Source organism: Bactrocera neohumeralis, unplaced genomic scaffold, assembly GCF_024586455.1.
Source record: "Bactrocera neohumeralis isolate Rockhampton unplaced genomic scaffold, APGP_CSIRO_Bneo_wtdbg2-racon-allhic-juicebox.fasta_v2 cluster11, whole genome shotgun sequence".
In the NCBI taxonomy this organism is placed as follows: Eukaryota; Metazoa; Arthropoda; class Insecta; order Diptera; family Tephritidae; genus Bactrocera; species Bactrocera neohumeralis.
Window position 1 is genome coordinate 21,591,772 of NW_026089624.1, and position 11,781 is coordinate 21,603,552.

Genomic DNA, 11,781 nt, shown 5'->3' on the forward strand with positions numbered 1-11,781 from the left:
ACGATCGACCAGAACACGTGCGGGATGGGATAGATACCGAGAGTGGAGAAGGGAAGCGAGACGCATTTGCAGACAGAAGAAGAAAGAGGCCGAAATGCGTGAGTATGAAGATCTTGATAAGCTGGCCGACAGGGGTAATGCTCGAAAATTCTACGAAAAAATGCGGCGGCTTACAGAAGGTTTCAAGACCGGAGCATACTCTTGTAGAACCCCCAAAGGTGATCTAGTGACCGATGACCAGAGCATACTTAAATTATGGAGGGAACACTTCTCCAGCCTGCTGAATGGCAGTGAATGCACAACGCCAGGAGAAGGCGAACCCGATTCCTCAATCGATGACGATGGAGCAGATGTTCCATTGCCAGACCATGAAGAAGTTCCGATGGGGCCGATGGATTGCCGGCCGAGCTATTCAAATACGGCGGCGAAGAACTGATAAGGAGCATGCATCAGCTTCTTTGTAAAATATGGTCGGACGAAAGCATGCCCAACGATTGGAATTTAACTGTGCTATGCCCAATCCATAAAAAAGGAGACCCCACAATCTTCGCCAACTACCGTGGGATTAGCCTCCTCAACATCGCATATAAGGTTCTATCGAGCGTATTGTGTGAAAGATTAAAGCCCACCGTCAACAAACTGATTGGACCTTATCAGTGTGGCTTCAGACCTGGAAAATCAACAACCGACCAGATATTCACCATGCGCCAAATCTTGGAAAAGACCCGTGAAAGAAGAATCGACACACACCACCTCTTCGTCGATTTCAAAGCTGCTTTCGACAGCACAAAAAGGAGCTGTCTTTATGCCGCGATGTCTGAATTTGGTATCCCCGCAAAACTAATACGGCTGTGTAAACTGACGTTGAGTAACACCAAAAGCTCCGTCAGGATCGGGAAGGACCTCTCCGAGCCGTTAGATACCAAACGAGGTTTCAGACAAGGCGACTCCCTATCGTGCGACTTCTTCAACCTGCTCCTGGAGAAAATAGTTCGAGCTGCAGAACTAAATAGAGAAGGTACCATCTTCTATAAGAGTGTACAGCTGCTGGCGTATGCCGATGATATTGATATCATCGGCCTCAACACCCGCGCCGTTAGTTCTGCTTTCTCCAGGCTGGACAAGGAAGCACAGAAAATGGGTCTGGCAGTGAACGAGGGCAAAACGAAATATCTCCTGTCATCAAACAAACAGTCGTCGCACTCGCGACTTGGCTCTCACGTCACTGTTGACAGTCATAACTTTGAAGTTGTAGATAATTTCGTCTATCTTGGAACCAGCGTAAACACCACCAACAATGTCAGCCTGGAAATCCAACGCAGGATTGCTCTTGCCAACAGGTGCTACTTCGGACTGAGTAGGCAATTGAAAAGTAAAGTCCTCTCTCGACGAACAAAAGCTAAACTCTATAAGTCGCTCATAATTCCCGTCCTGCTATATGGTGCAGAGGCTTGGGCGATGACAGCAACCGATGATTCGATGTTACGAGTTTTTGAGAGAAAAATTCTGCGAAAGATTTATGCTCCTTTGCGCATTGGCCACGGCGAATATCGCATTCGATGGAACGATGAGCTGTACGAGATATACGACGACATTGACATAGTTCAGCGAATTAAAAGACAGCGGCTACGCTGGCTAGGTCATGTTGACCGGATGGATGAAAACACTCCAGCTCTGAAAGTATTCGACGCAATACCCGCCGGGGGAAGCAGAGGAAGAAGAAGACCTCCACTCCGTTGGAAGGACCAAGTGGAGAAGGACCTGGCTTCGCTTGGAATGTCCAATTGGCGCCACGTAGCGAAAAGAAGAAACGACTGGCGTGCTGTTGTTAACTCGGCTATAATCGCGTAAGCGGTGTCTACGCCAATTAAGAAGAAGAAGAACAGCCATAGATAAATATTCCAAATACGCTCAGGCAAAAATAATTAAATCCAGATCAATAAAAGATATACGGGAACCGCTCAGACAAGTACTCTTCACATTTGGAATAACAGAAACTGTAATTATTGACAACGAAGATGCTTAGAGACCGAAAACATACATATGTAGATAGAAATTTTGAAGAATTACTAGATAGAGCAGTTTATGAATACAATTTTTCAATCCACTCCACACTGGAAAAAACCACTAGAAAATTTTTTCGGACGAAAAGTTTACATAAATAATATGAGAAAGCCAGACAAAAAAACAAGAACAAGACTTAGAAAAAAATATAATAATAAAAATAAAAAACAATAAAAAAAGGTGCGTGGAGTCCCTACGTGCGGATGAAGTTATACTTCTTATTGATATTCCAAGAAATGCATATCATTTTGTATGAAAGAAAACTAGAAAACTTAAATTCACATTTTATAAATTTATTATGCACATAAAATGAAGAATAAAGCAAAGTCTAAATGAAGGAACTTTGACTAGAAAAGTAGTTCTGTCTCTTCGTTGCGGAATAGAATATGCAGCGTAATCATCTATCTTTTGTAATCCATCAACACGCGTTGAAGGCCCAGCAGTTATCGGTGAATTGACGACCGTTGATTCATCAGTAGTTATAGATGCTCCCGCAAAGATTGATGAACCAGCAAACGTTGAATCTTTTTTTACGCGCTTTCTGATATTCCACAGCTGTTTTCCTCTCCCTCGATTGACTGCCAGCTATCATTTCCAATTTCAAATGAATTTTTCAAGGACCAAAGCAGGGTATTTCAACAAAAGGTCACATAAAATAGTTGAGAATTCGCAGAAATGAAAGACAAACGAAAGAAAAAGAAGTATAACTTCAATAATGCACAAGCATACAAACATACATATGCGCACACATGTGAATAGTCACCTCGTCATCGCGGGTCGATTTGCAAAGAAAGTAAATGAAGACTGACCAGAGAACTTAAAAGTATAGAAAAGGTGCAGGTTCGACTGCGAACATTTGATAGATTCAAATTAGGGAATTCACCGCATTTGTTAACATTGTAGGTCGGAATTCGCCTCGCAATTTTAACATTTTTTACAATTCTTTCATATATTCTAACCGAGAATATGAAGAGACAGAAATATATGTATTTATAAAATGATTTCTTTGATATTCCATAGGATGGAAATATGTATGTAGAACTCTTTCATTTTTGATTTATTATTTTTCAAATTATTTAATGCTAATTTGATCTTATTTTATAATAACTCATTTTAAATATATAAAAGATTTACCTAAACATTATGATGATATTTTCATAATTCATACGCAATGTACGAATGTGAGCAATTTCGTTTTGCCGTCGGCATTTTAATTTCTCATGCTTCAATTTTTGCTTTCAACCAAGAAATCGCTTGTATGTATGTATGTTCAATATATGCCTTTGCGTTTTGCCGTCGGCATTTCCATATTGACATGCAAAAGTAATTATGTATTTCATTATTTCGTTTTGGCCCAATTTTGTATATTAAGACAAGTGTCAATAATTGCGCCAATTTTCATAAAGTTGGAAATTTTGCGCGAATAAGACGTGTGCGGGTTAAGTCGTGAATTTTACTTATATTAATTAATTTGAAAGTGCCGAAAAATGCGAAACGAAATTTCAATAAATTTAAATAAATTTAAGTAAATTTACATGTATTTTCATTTATATTTAATTGTCAATAAATTTTTAAAAATTATTTGCCCTAGTTGTCCATTTTTTATTTTCTCACACATTTCAGCCGATTTTTGTATAGAAATTTGACCGGCGTAGAAGCAAAATGCGAAACAATCATACATACATATATTATGTCGTTTGCACATTTGTCTGTATGTTTGCGAAAGCAAATGTTCTACAAAAGCATATTTTAAACTTAAACAAAATTATTAGAACCATCGTATGTTTCTTATGTACATGCATAAACAAACTATACTTAAGTCAGCGCAACCTAAGTGTCAATGGTGGTGTTGGTGGTAAGCGCTTGGAAAGTCAAGATGCTAACACAGGTTCGAATCTCGACAGAATAAATTTTTAGTTTTTTGCTTTTAACATCGTATACTATACAAATAAATATTTTTCTTACTAATAGAAATTAAATTTATCACAGCAATATTATGTATATGTATATTATGTATATTGCTGTGATAAATTTAATTTCTATTAGTAAGCAAAATATTTATTTGTATAGTATACGATGTTAAAAGGCATACATCTTCTATCCTATCTAGTGTATCTGCACATGCTCATATGAGTGTATGTATACGCATGTGCGCGTTCAGAAATTAAAATCATATTTTCATCACTTATCAATATACTTATTACATGTGCGCGCATTGACTTGCATGTTCATACATTCATATATACTTCTATGTACATATATTTGCATACATTGCCAAACAAATAATGCACAAGCATACAAACATACATATGCGTACACATAAGAATGTGTCACCAACAAAAAATTGATCTTCACAAGTCAATATGGCAGCCAAATTGGCGAAGAACAAGTGTGGTAAATTTTACAACAAAAAGGTGCAAATTCCACAAGCGATCTCGCTTCATTCATAAAAACAGCGGCCGTAACCTCTCCCCGAGCATGCCTTTGCAAACAAGTCGCCTTTTCACGACGATGGCAAAAGCTAAAAATCATAAATTGCACAACTTTCTGGTGCTTCTCGCAAAAATCTGCGTCGATATGTATTCACGACCATACGTATATATACATACATATTTACGCATGTTTGTAGGCGAAGCTGCTGCAGCGGCAAGGGGTGACAATCGGCGGCCATTACTTTACTTATGCCATAGAAATTCAATTGCTACGAATATGGAAGTGACAACGAAATAATGCAAATATGCATATTTCTAAAGGTCATTAGTTTCTTTGAAGAAATGAAAGAAATGAATGATCCTGAGAAGTATAGTCTTAACTTTTCAACGACCAACGCAGAGCATTTCAACCAAAAGGAATTTATTCATTAAAATCACCACTCAGAAGTCGTTTTATCCGTTGTAAGCGAACGATTTTCGAAGAAACATCATTTCTAATATGCCACAAGACCAAATTAGAAATGAACTTCTTAAACCTCACGCTGTCAAATAAAACGATATACTTCGTCATTGTGGGTCGATTTCCAAAAAATGTAAATGAAGACTAGCTACAGAAATGATCCTGTAAAGTATAGCCTTAATTTTTCAACGGCCAACGCAGGGTATTTCAACAAAAGGTCACAGAAAATAGTTGAGAATTTGCAGAAATGAAATACAAACGAAAGAAAAAGGAGTATAACTTCAATAATGAACAAGCATACAAACATACATATGCGCAGCAGCAGCAAGGAAAGAGGTAACAATCGGCGATCTATTGTATATTTCTTTCATGCATAACCAAACCATAATTAGGACAACGCAATTCAAGTGTCAATTGTGGTGTTGGTGGTAAGCGCTTGAAAAGTTACGACGAGCACGTAGGTTCGAATCCCAACAGAATTTATTTTTAATTGAATATGCCACCAACCAAAAATTGAAACATTGTTCCACAAAAACAACAACAACAGCATAAGCATGGCAACATTGTGTTGTTGGTCGAAAAGCCGAGCTGTGCCGAAAGAAACGAACAAACGATCGCCGATTGTCACCGCTTCGCTTGCTGCTCGAACATCTTCGCAGACAAGGTTGCGTTAGAATCATATTGAGCAAGGTTGCGTTAGATTTATATTGAGCAAGGTTGCGTTAGATTCATATTGAGCAAGGTTGCGCAACCTGAATCTATCGCAACCTTTTCCGAACTCGTATAAGAAGTAAACTTCAAAAATAAAATAAAATAGAAACTATAAATAAGTTAATAAGAACAACTATAATAGAATTTATCTCATTCTGTTTAAATATTTAGTTTGACTGTGACATTATCTATGTTGACAACAATAACTGTCAATGTTCGGATCCTAGACTACTCGTCCTCCCATCTAGTAACAAAAGAACATAAATTATTTAAATAGAGTCAGAATAAATAAAGACATTAAAAAAAGATCATTAGATTTCATAGGATCAGCTTGGAAATGGATTGCAGGAAATCTTGACCATAGCGATTACAATATTTTGATAGAAAAGATGAAAAATGTTTTAGAAATTAACAACAGGCAAGTAGTAATAAAAAAACTGACAAAACGAAAGATTCTCCAACATTGCTTCCGTCATTTTCCAATAGATGTCTCTAGGGTCAAACACTGGTCGATTAAACCGAGTAAATCTTTTATATCGATCTTGGACATTTGTGTCAACACTAACCCAACAAAATATTTGTAGAGACCTGTTTGCATCCAAAATTTATTCTCAACTGAAAATGTGAATTTTTGAGCCGAATTCTCGACATTTGCGGGAAATTTTGCTTTTCTTTTTTAATTCCAAGAAAAGTGCGGCTGAGGTTCATCCAATGCTTTCGGATACGTACGGTGAGGCTGTTCTAAGTGAAAGAGCATGTTGCGAATGGTTTCAACGTTTTAAGAATGGTGATTATGAAGTCGAAGACCGGCATGGTGGTGGAAGGGAGAAGATTTTCGAAGATGCTGAATTGGAAGCATTACTCGACCAAGATGCGTTTCAAATCCAAGAGGAATTGGCCGAATCGTTGCAAGTGACACAGCAAGCCGTATCAAAACGCCTGAAAGCCATGGGGATGATTCAGAAACAAGGAGACTAGGTTCCTTACGACTTGAAACCAAGAGGTGTCGAACGGCGCTTCTTTGCATGTGAACAGCTGCTTCAAATGCACAACCGAAAGGGATTTTTACATCGCATTGTAACTGGCGGCGAAAAATGGGTCCACTACGATAATCCTAAGCGAAGAAAGTCATGGGGAAAGCCTGGACATGCCTCCACGTCAACGGCAAAACCGAACATTCACGGCGTCAAGGTCAAGCTCTGCATTTGGTGGGACCAGCTGGGGGTGATATATTATGAGCTGCTAAAGCCAAGTGAAACCATCACAGGGGATCGATACCGAACGCAATTGATGCGTTTGAGCCGAGCACTAAAAGAAAAACGGCCACGGTAGACGAGGCAAGACACGATAAAGTCATTCTCCAGCATGACAATGCTCGGCCTCACGTCGCAAAGGTGGTAAAAACTATTAGGAGACGCTGAAATGGGAGATCTTATCCCACCCGCCGTATTCTCCAGACGTTGCTCCATCTGACTACCACTTTTTCCGATCAAATTAAATATAAATTAAAAATAATAAAAGGTCTAGCAAATAATTCAAGTCAAATTACAAAAGAATTTTTAAGAATTGAGAACATACCATTTATAAATGTAGACGAAGCTATAAAGTTTGCCGAAATTAAAATTGCTTCCAATAGCAAAAATATAATTTATATAATTAGTCTCCCTACAACCGAAAAAACGATCTATATTGATTGTAATGTCTGTATTCGTAATTGTCCTAAGTAAGCTTAAGCAAAAGAAACTTAAAATAAATAAAGAAACAAACCTTACCCATGACGCTACAGAAATCGGGATAAAAGATTTACCAAAATTTTGCTTAACTCCATCGAACGAGGATGCTCGAATTTAAGGGCGGAGGAGTTAACACATAATAAATTAATAAAGCTTCAATAATTAAAGTCAAATCAGATTCCGGGAATCTGCTCAGTAAACTTAAAATTTTAATATTTCACATAAATAAAACAGCTGAATCCGATTCGAGGAATCAGGGCGGTAATTTGAGTGAATAAATATTTTGTAAGTACAAAACAGCCATACGCGCATCCGGCGTAATAATTCTATTGGCGCTAAAGTGCTGATTTTGCATATTGCACTTACTGCGAGCAATAGCCCACGCTCGCGCCTTTGGCTGAGTAACCAAATATCAAATGTTTTAAACTAAAGAATAAAGAAATTAAATTTTATAAAGTCTTCATTTCGTAATGTCCGGGCCCGGTCATAAAACCAAAAACATATTGTTATTTAATTTACATGCTAGCGAATTTTGCAAATAACAAAATAGCTCACTCACACTAACCTTTTCTTTTTTTTTCGCTCAATTTTGCAAACATGAATAAATATAATTTTCCCCTTATAATAGCGTACACTTAATTAATTTTATGTTCCGCCGTTTTATTTTGGTCTCTCAGCTGTTTTATGTCTTCGTTTTTCTTTTGGTTTTTACATTGCCAACCATCGAAAACAGAAGAATCAGCTACTCCCTGATTGTGGTTGTGGCATTTCCAACCATTCTACAGGTATAATTAAATTAGGGAGTAAAACCAGGGGATAAAAATCACACTGACGGATGTTCCCAAACAATTTTTTTGCTAAGGTATGGCCTTTAAATATAGTACTGGGCGAACACAGGATAATCCTTTTCGAAGATTTCCACAATAATGAGAATGCTGTCTAATGAAGAGTCCGCCGCTGCTGGACCAAATAAACAATGTGATACTGCCAACTAAGTAAACCAAGAGGTCATATCTGAATCCGGCGGCAAATTTTTACTTCTCTAGCGCATTTAGTTATTGATTTATCGCGCTTTTGGTAGTTTTGAACAGTACCGTTATATGGTGAGCGAACGGAATTTTCACCCGCTTTCATCTATTTTCATAGCGGCGGTAGAAGTTCCTATAAGATTTGTAGTCAGCAAATGCTGTGGCTGTAGCTTAAGTGGTTTAGAAGATATGCACATTAAACTTATTAGAGGGCATTCGTTGTGGTACTTTATAACTTTGTACTTGCAAGTCAAGTTGGAGGATGGGGTCATGTGTAGAAGTTCACGCAAGTGAGGAAAGCTCTCTGATCGCCATTCACTTGGGAGTGGTCAGAAACGATTATTTTACATATGACTCAAGCAGCTCACGACTTCCGGTCTTTGACCAAGTATCCTCTGGGTAGCCTAAGAACATCCGTTCGAAGGTGAGCTAAAGTGAGAAGGCGAAACATCCCCTGCATAGGGTTGTGCGCTGGGTTTGGGACCCGCCACGTAAAAAGCCTATCTCAATGAAAAGCGACAAACAGCCTCGGATGAGAAACCCCTCTTTTGATGACGACCATGGCAAACGAAATAAGGACAACGATATCAGGGCATGCACCTGGAATGTCCGGTCCCTTAATTGGGAAGGTGCCGCTGCCCAGCTGGTTGATGTCCTCGTTAAAATAAAGGCTTACATCACCGCCGTCCAAGAAATGCGATGGACGGGACAAGGACAGAGACGAGTAGGTCCTTGTGACATTTACTACAGTGGCCATATAAAGGAGCGCAAGTTTGGTGTGGCATTTGTGGTGGGAGAGAGACTCCGTCGCCGAGTACTATCATTCACTCCGGTGAATGAACGTCTAGCCACAATCCGCATCAAAGCGAAGTTCTTCAACATATCGCTCATTTGCTGCAAGACCGGCATAAGTCAAAAAAATCGATTTGCCAGAAAACGCGTTAAAAGTTTTCAACTGACTCCAACCTTACACGGAAGACAGGAATCATATTCTCTTCTCAAGCGGAGCATATAAGAGGTATTCATATGAATTTTTCACTCAACATGAAGTATGATATAACGAACAATTCTGCATCCTTAACTCAAAAATCACGTTTTTTGAGTTATGACGACGTTGCAGCAAATGAGCGATATGTATAATGATGTGTTAAAAAATTCCTTTTATGAGTGCTTGGAACGCACTTATGAGAGATGCCCCCGCCACGATGTCAAAATCGTGCTTGGCGACTTTAACGCCAGGGTGGGTAAAGAAGGTATCTTTGGCACTACGGTCGGTACATTCAGCCTCCAAGAGGAAACATCCCCAAATGGGTTGAGGCTGATCGACTTCGCCGGGGCCCGAAATATGGTTATCTGTAGTACTAGATTCCAGCATAAAAAGATTCATCAAGCTACCTGGCTGTCTCCGGATCGAAAAACTACCAACCAGATCGATTATGTTTTGATTGACGGAAGACACGTCTCCAGTATTTTGGATTTGCGTGCGCTCCGAAGTCCTAACATCGACTCGGACCACTATCTTGTTGCAGCTAAGATTCGCACCCGCCTCTGTGCAGCAAAAAATGCACGCCAACAAACACAAGGACGGTTCGACGTCGAGAAGCTGCAATCACAACAGACAGCCGAACGATTTTCTACTCGGCTTGCACTCCTGCTCTCTGAGAGCCCTTCGTCAACAACTCGGTATAAGGGAACTGTGGGACGGCATTTCAAACTCCTTACGTACAGCTGCAACCGAAACCATTGGTTTTCGGAAAGTGCAAAAGAACAGCTGGTACGACGAGGAGTGCCGTGTCGCAGCGGAGAGAAAACAGGCTGCCTACCTCGCAACGTTACGATCGACCACAACACGTGCGGGATGGGATAGATACCGAGAGTGGAAAAAGGAAGCGAGACGCATTTGCAGACAGAAGAAGAAAGAGGCCGAAATGCGTGAGTACGAAGAGCTTGATAATCTGGCCGACAGGGGTAATGCTCGAAAATTCTACGAAAAAATGCGGCGGCTTACAGAAGGTTTCAAGACCGGAGCATACTCTTGTAGAACCCCCAAAGGTGATCTAGTGACCGATGACCAGAGCATACTTAAATTATGGAGGGAACACTTCTCCAGCCTGCTGAATGGCAGTGAACGCACAACGCCAGGAGAAGGCGAACCCGATTCCCCCATCGATGACGATGGAGCAGATGTTCCATTGCCCGACCATGAAGAAGTTCGAATAGCAATTACCCGCCTGAAGAACAACAAAGCGGCGGGGGCCGATGGATTGCCGGCCGAGCTATTCAAATACGGCGGCGAAGAACTGATAAGGAGCATGCATCAGCTTCTTTGTAAAATATGGTCGGACGAAAGCATGCCCAACGATTGGAATTTAAGTGTGCTATGCTCAATCCATAAAAAAGGAGACCCCACAATCTGCGCCAACTACCGTGGGATTAGCCTCCTCAACATCGTATATAAGGTTCTATCGAGCGTATTGTGTGAAAGATTAAAGCCCACCGTCAACAAACTGATTGGACCTTATCAGTGTGGCTTCAGACCTGGAAAATCAACAACCGACCAGATATTCACCATGCGCCAAATCTTGGAAAAGACCCGTGAAAGAAAAATCGAAAAACACCACCTCTTCGTCGATTTCAAAGCTGCTTTCGACAGCACAAAAAGGAGCTGTCTTTATGCCGCGATGTCTGAATTTGGTATCCCCGCAAAACTAATACGGCTGTGTAAACTGACGTTGAGTAACACCAAAAGCTCCGTCAGGATCGGGAAGGACCTCTCCGAGCCGTTCGATACCAAACGAGGTTTCAGACAAGGCGACTCCCTATCGTGCGACTTCTTCAACCTGCTCCTGGAGAAAATAGTTCGAGCTGCAGAACTAAATAGAGAAGGTACCATCTTCTATAAGAGTGTACAGCTGCTGGCGTATGCCGATGATATTGATATCATCGGCCTCAACACCCGCGCCGTTAGTTCTGCTTTCTCCAGGCTGGATAAGGAAGCACAGAAAATGGGTGTGGCAGTGAACGAGGGCAAAACGAAATATCTCCTGTCATCAAACAAACAGTCGTCGCACTCGCGACTTGGCTCTCACGTCAGTGTTGACAGTCATAACTTTGAAGTTGTAGATAATTTCGTCTATTTTGGAACCAGCATAAACAACACCAACAATGTCAGCCTGGAAACCCAACGCAGGATTGCTCTTGCCAACAGGTGCTACTTCGGACTGAGTAGGCAATTGAAAAAAGTAAAGTCCTCTCTCGACGAACAAAAGCTAAACTCTATAAGTCGCTCATAATTCCCGTCCTGCTATATGGTGCAGAGGCTTGGGCGATGACAGCAGCCGATGAGTCGAAGT

The 11,781-nt window shown here is 40.4% G+C and overlaps 1 pseudogene; it reads right to left on the reverse strand.

Annotated features, from left to right (window-relative positions):
- Positions 1-4,932: 4,932 nt before the first annotated feature.
- Positions 4,933-5,135, reverse strand: LOC126766326 (small nucleolar RNA U3; annotated as a pseudogene).
- Between the last annotated feature and the right edge of the window lie 6,646 nt (positions 5,136-11,781).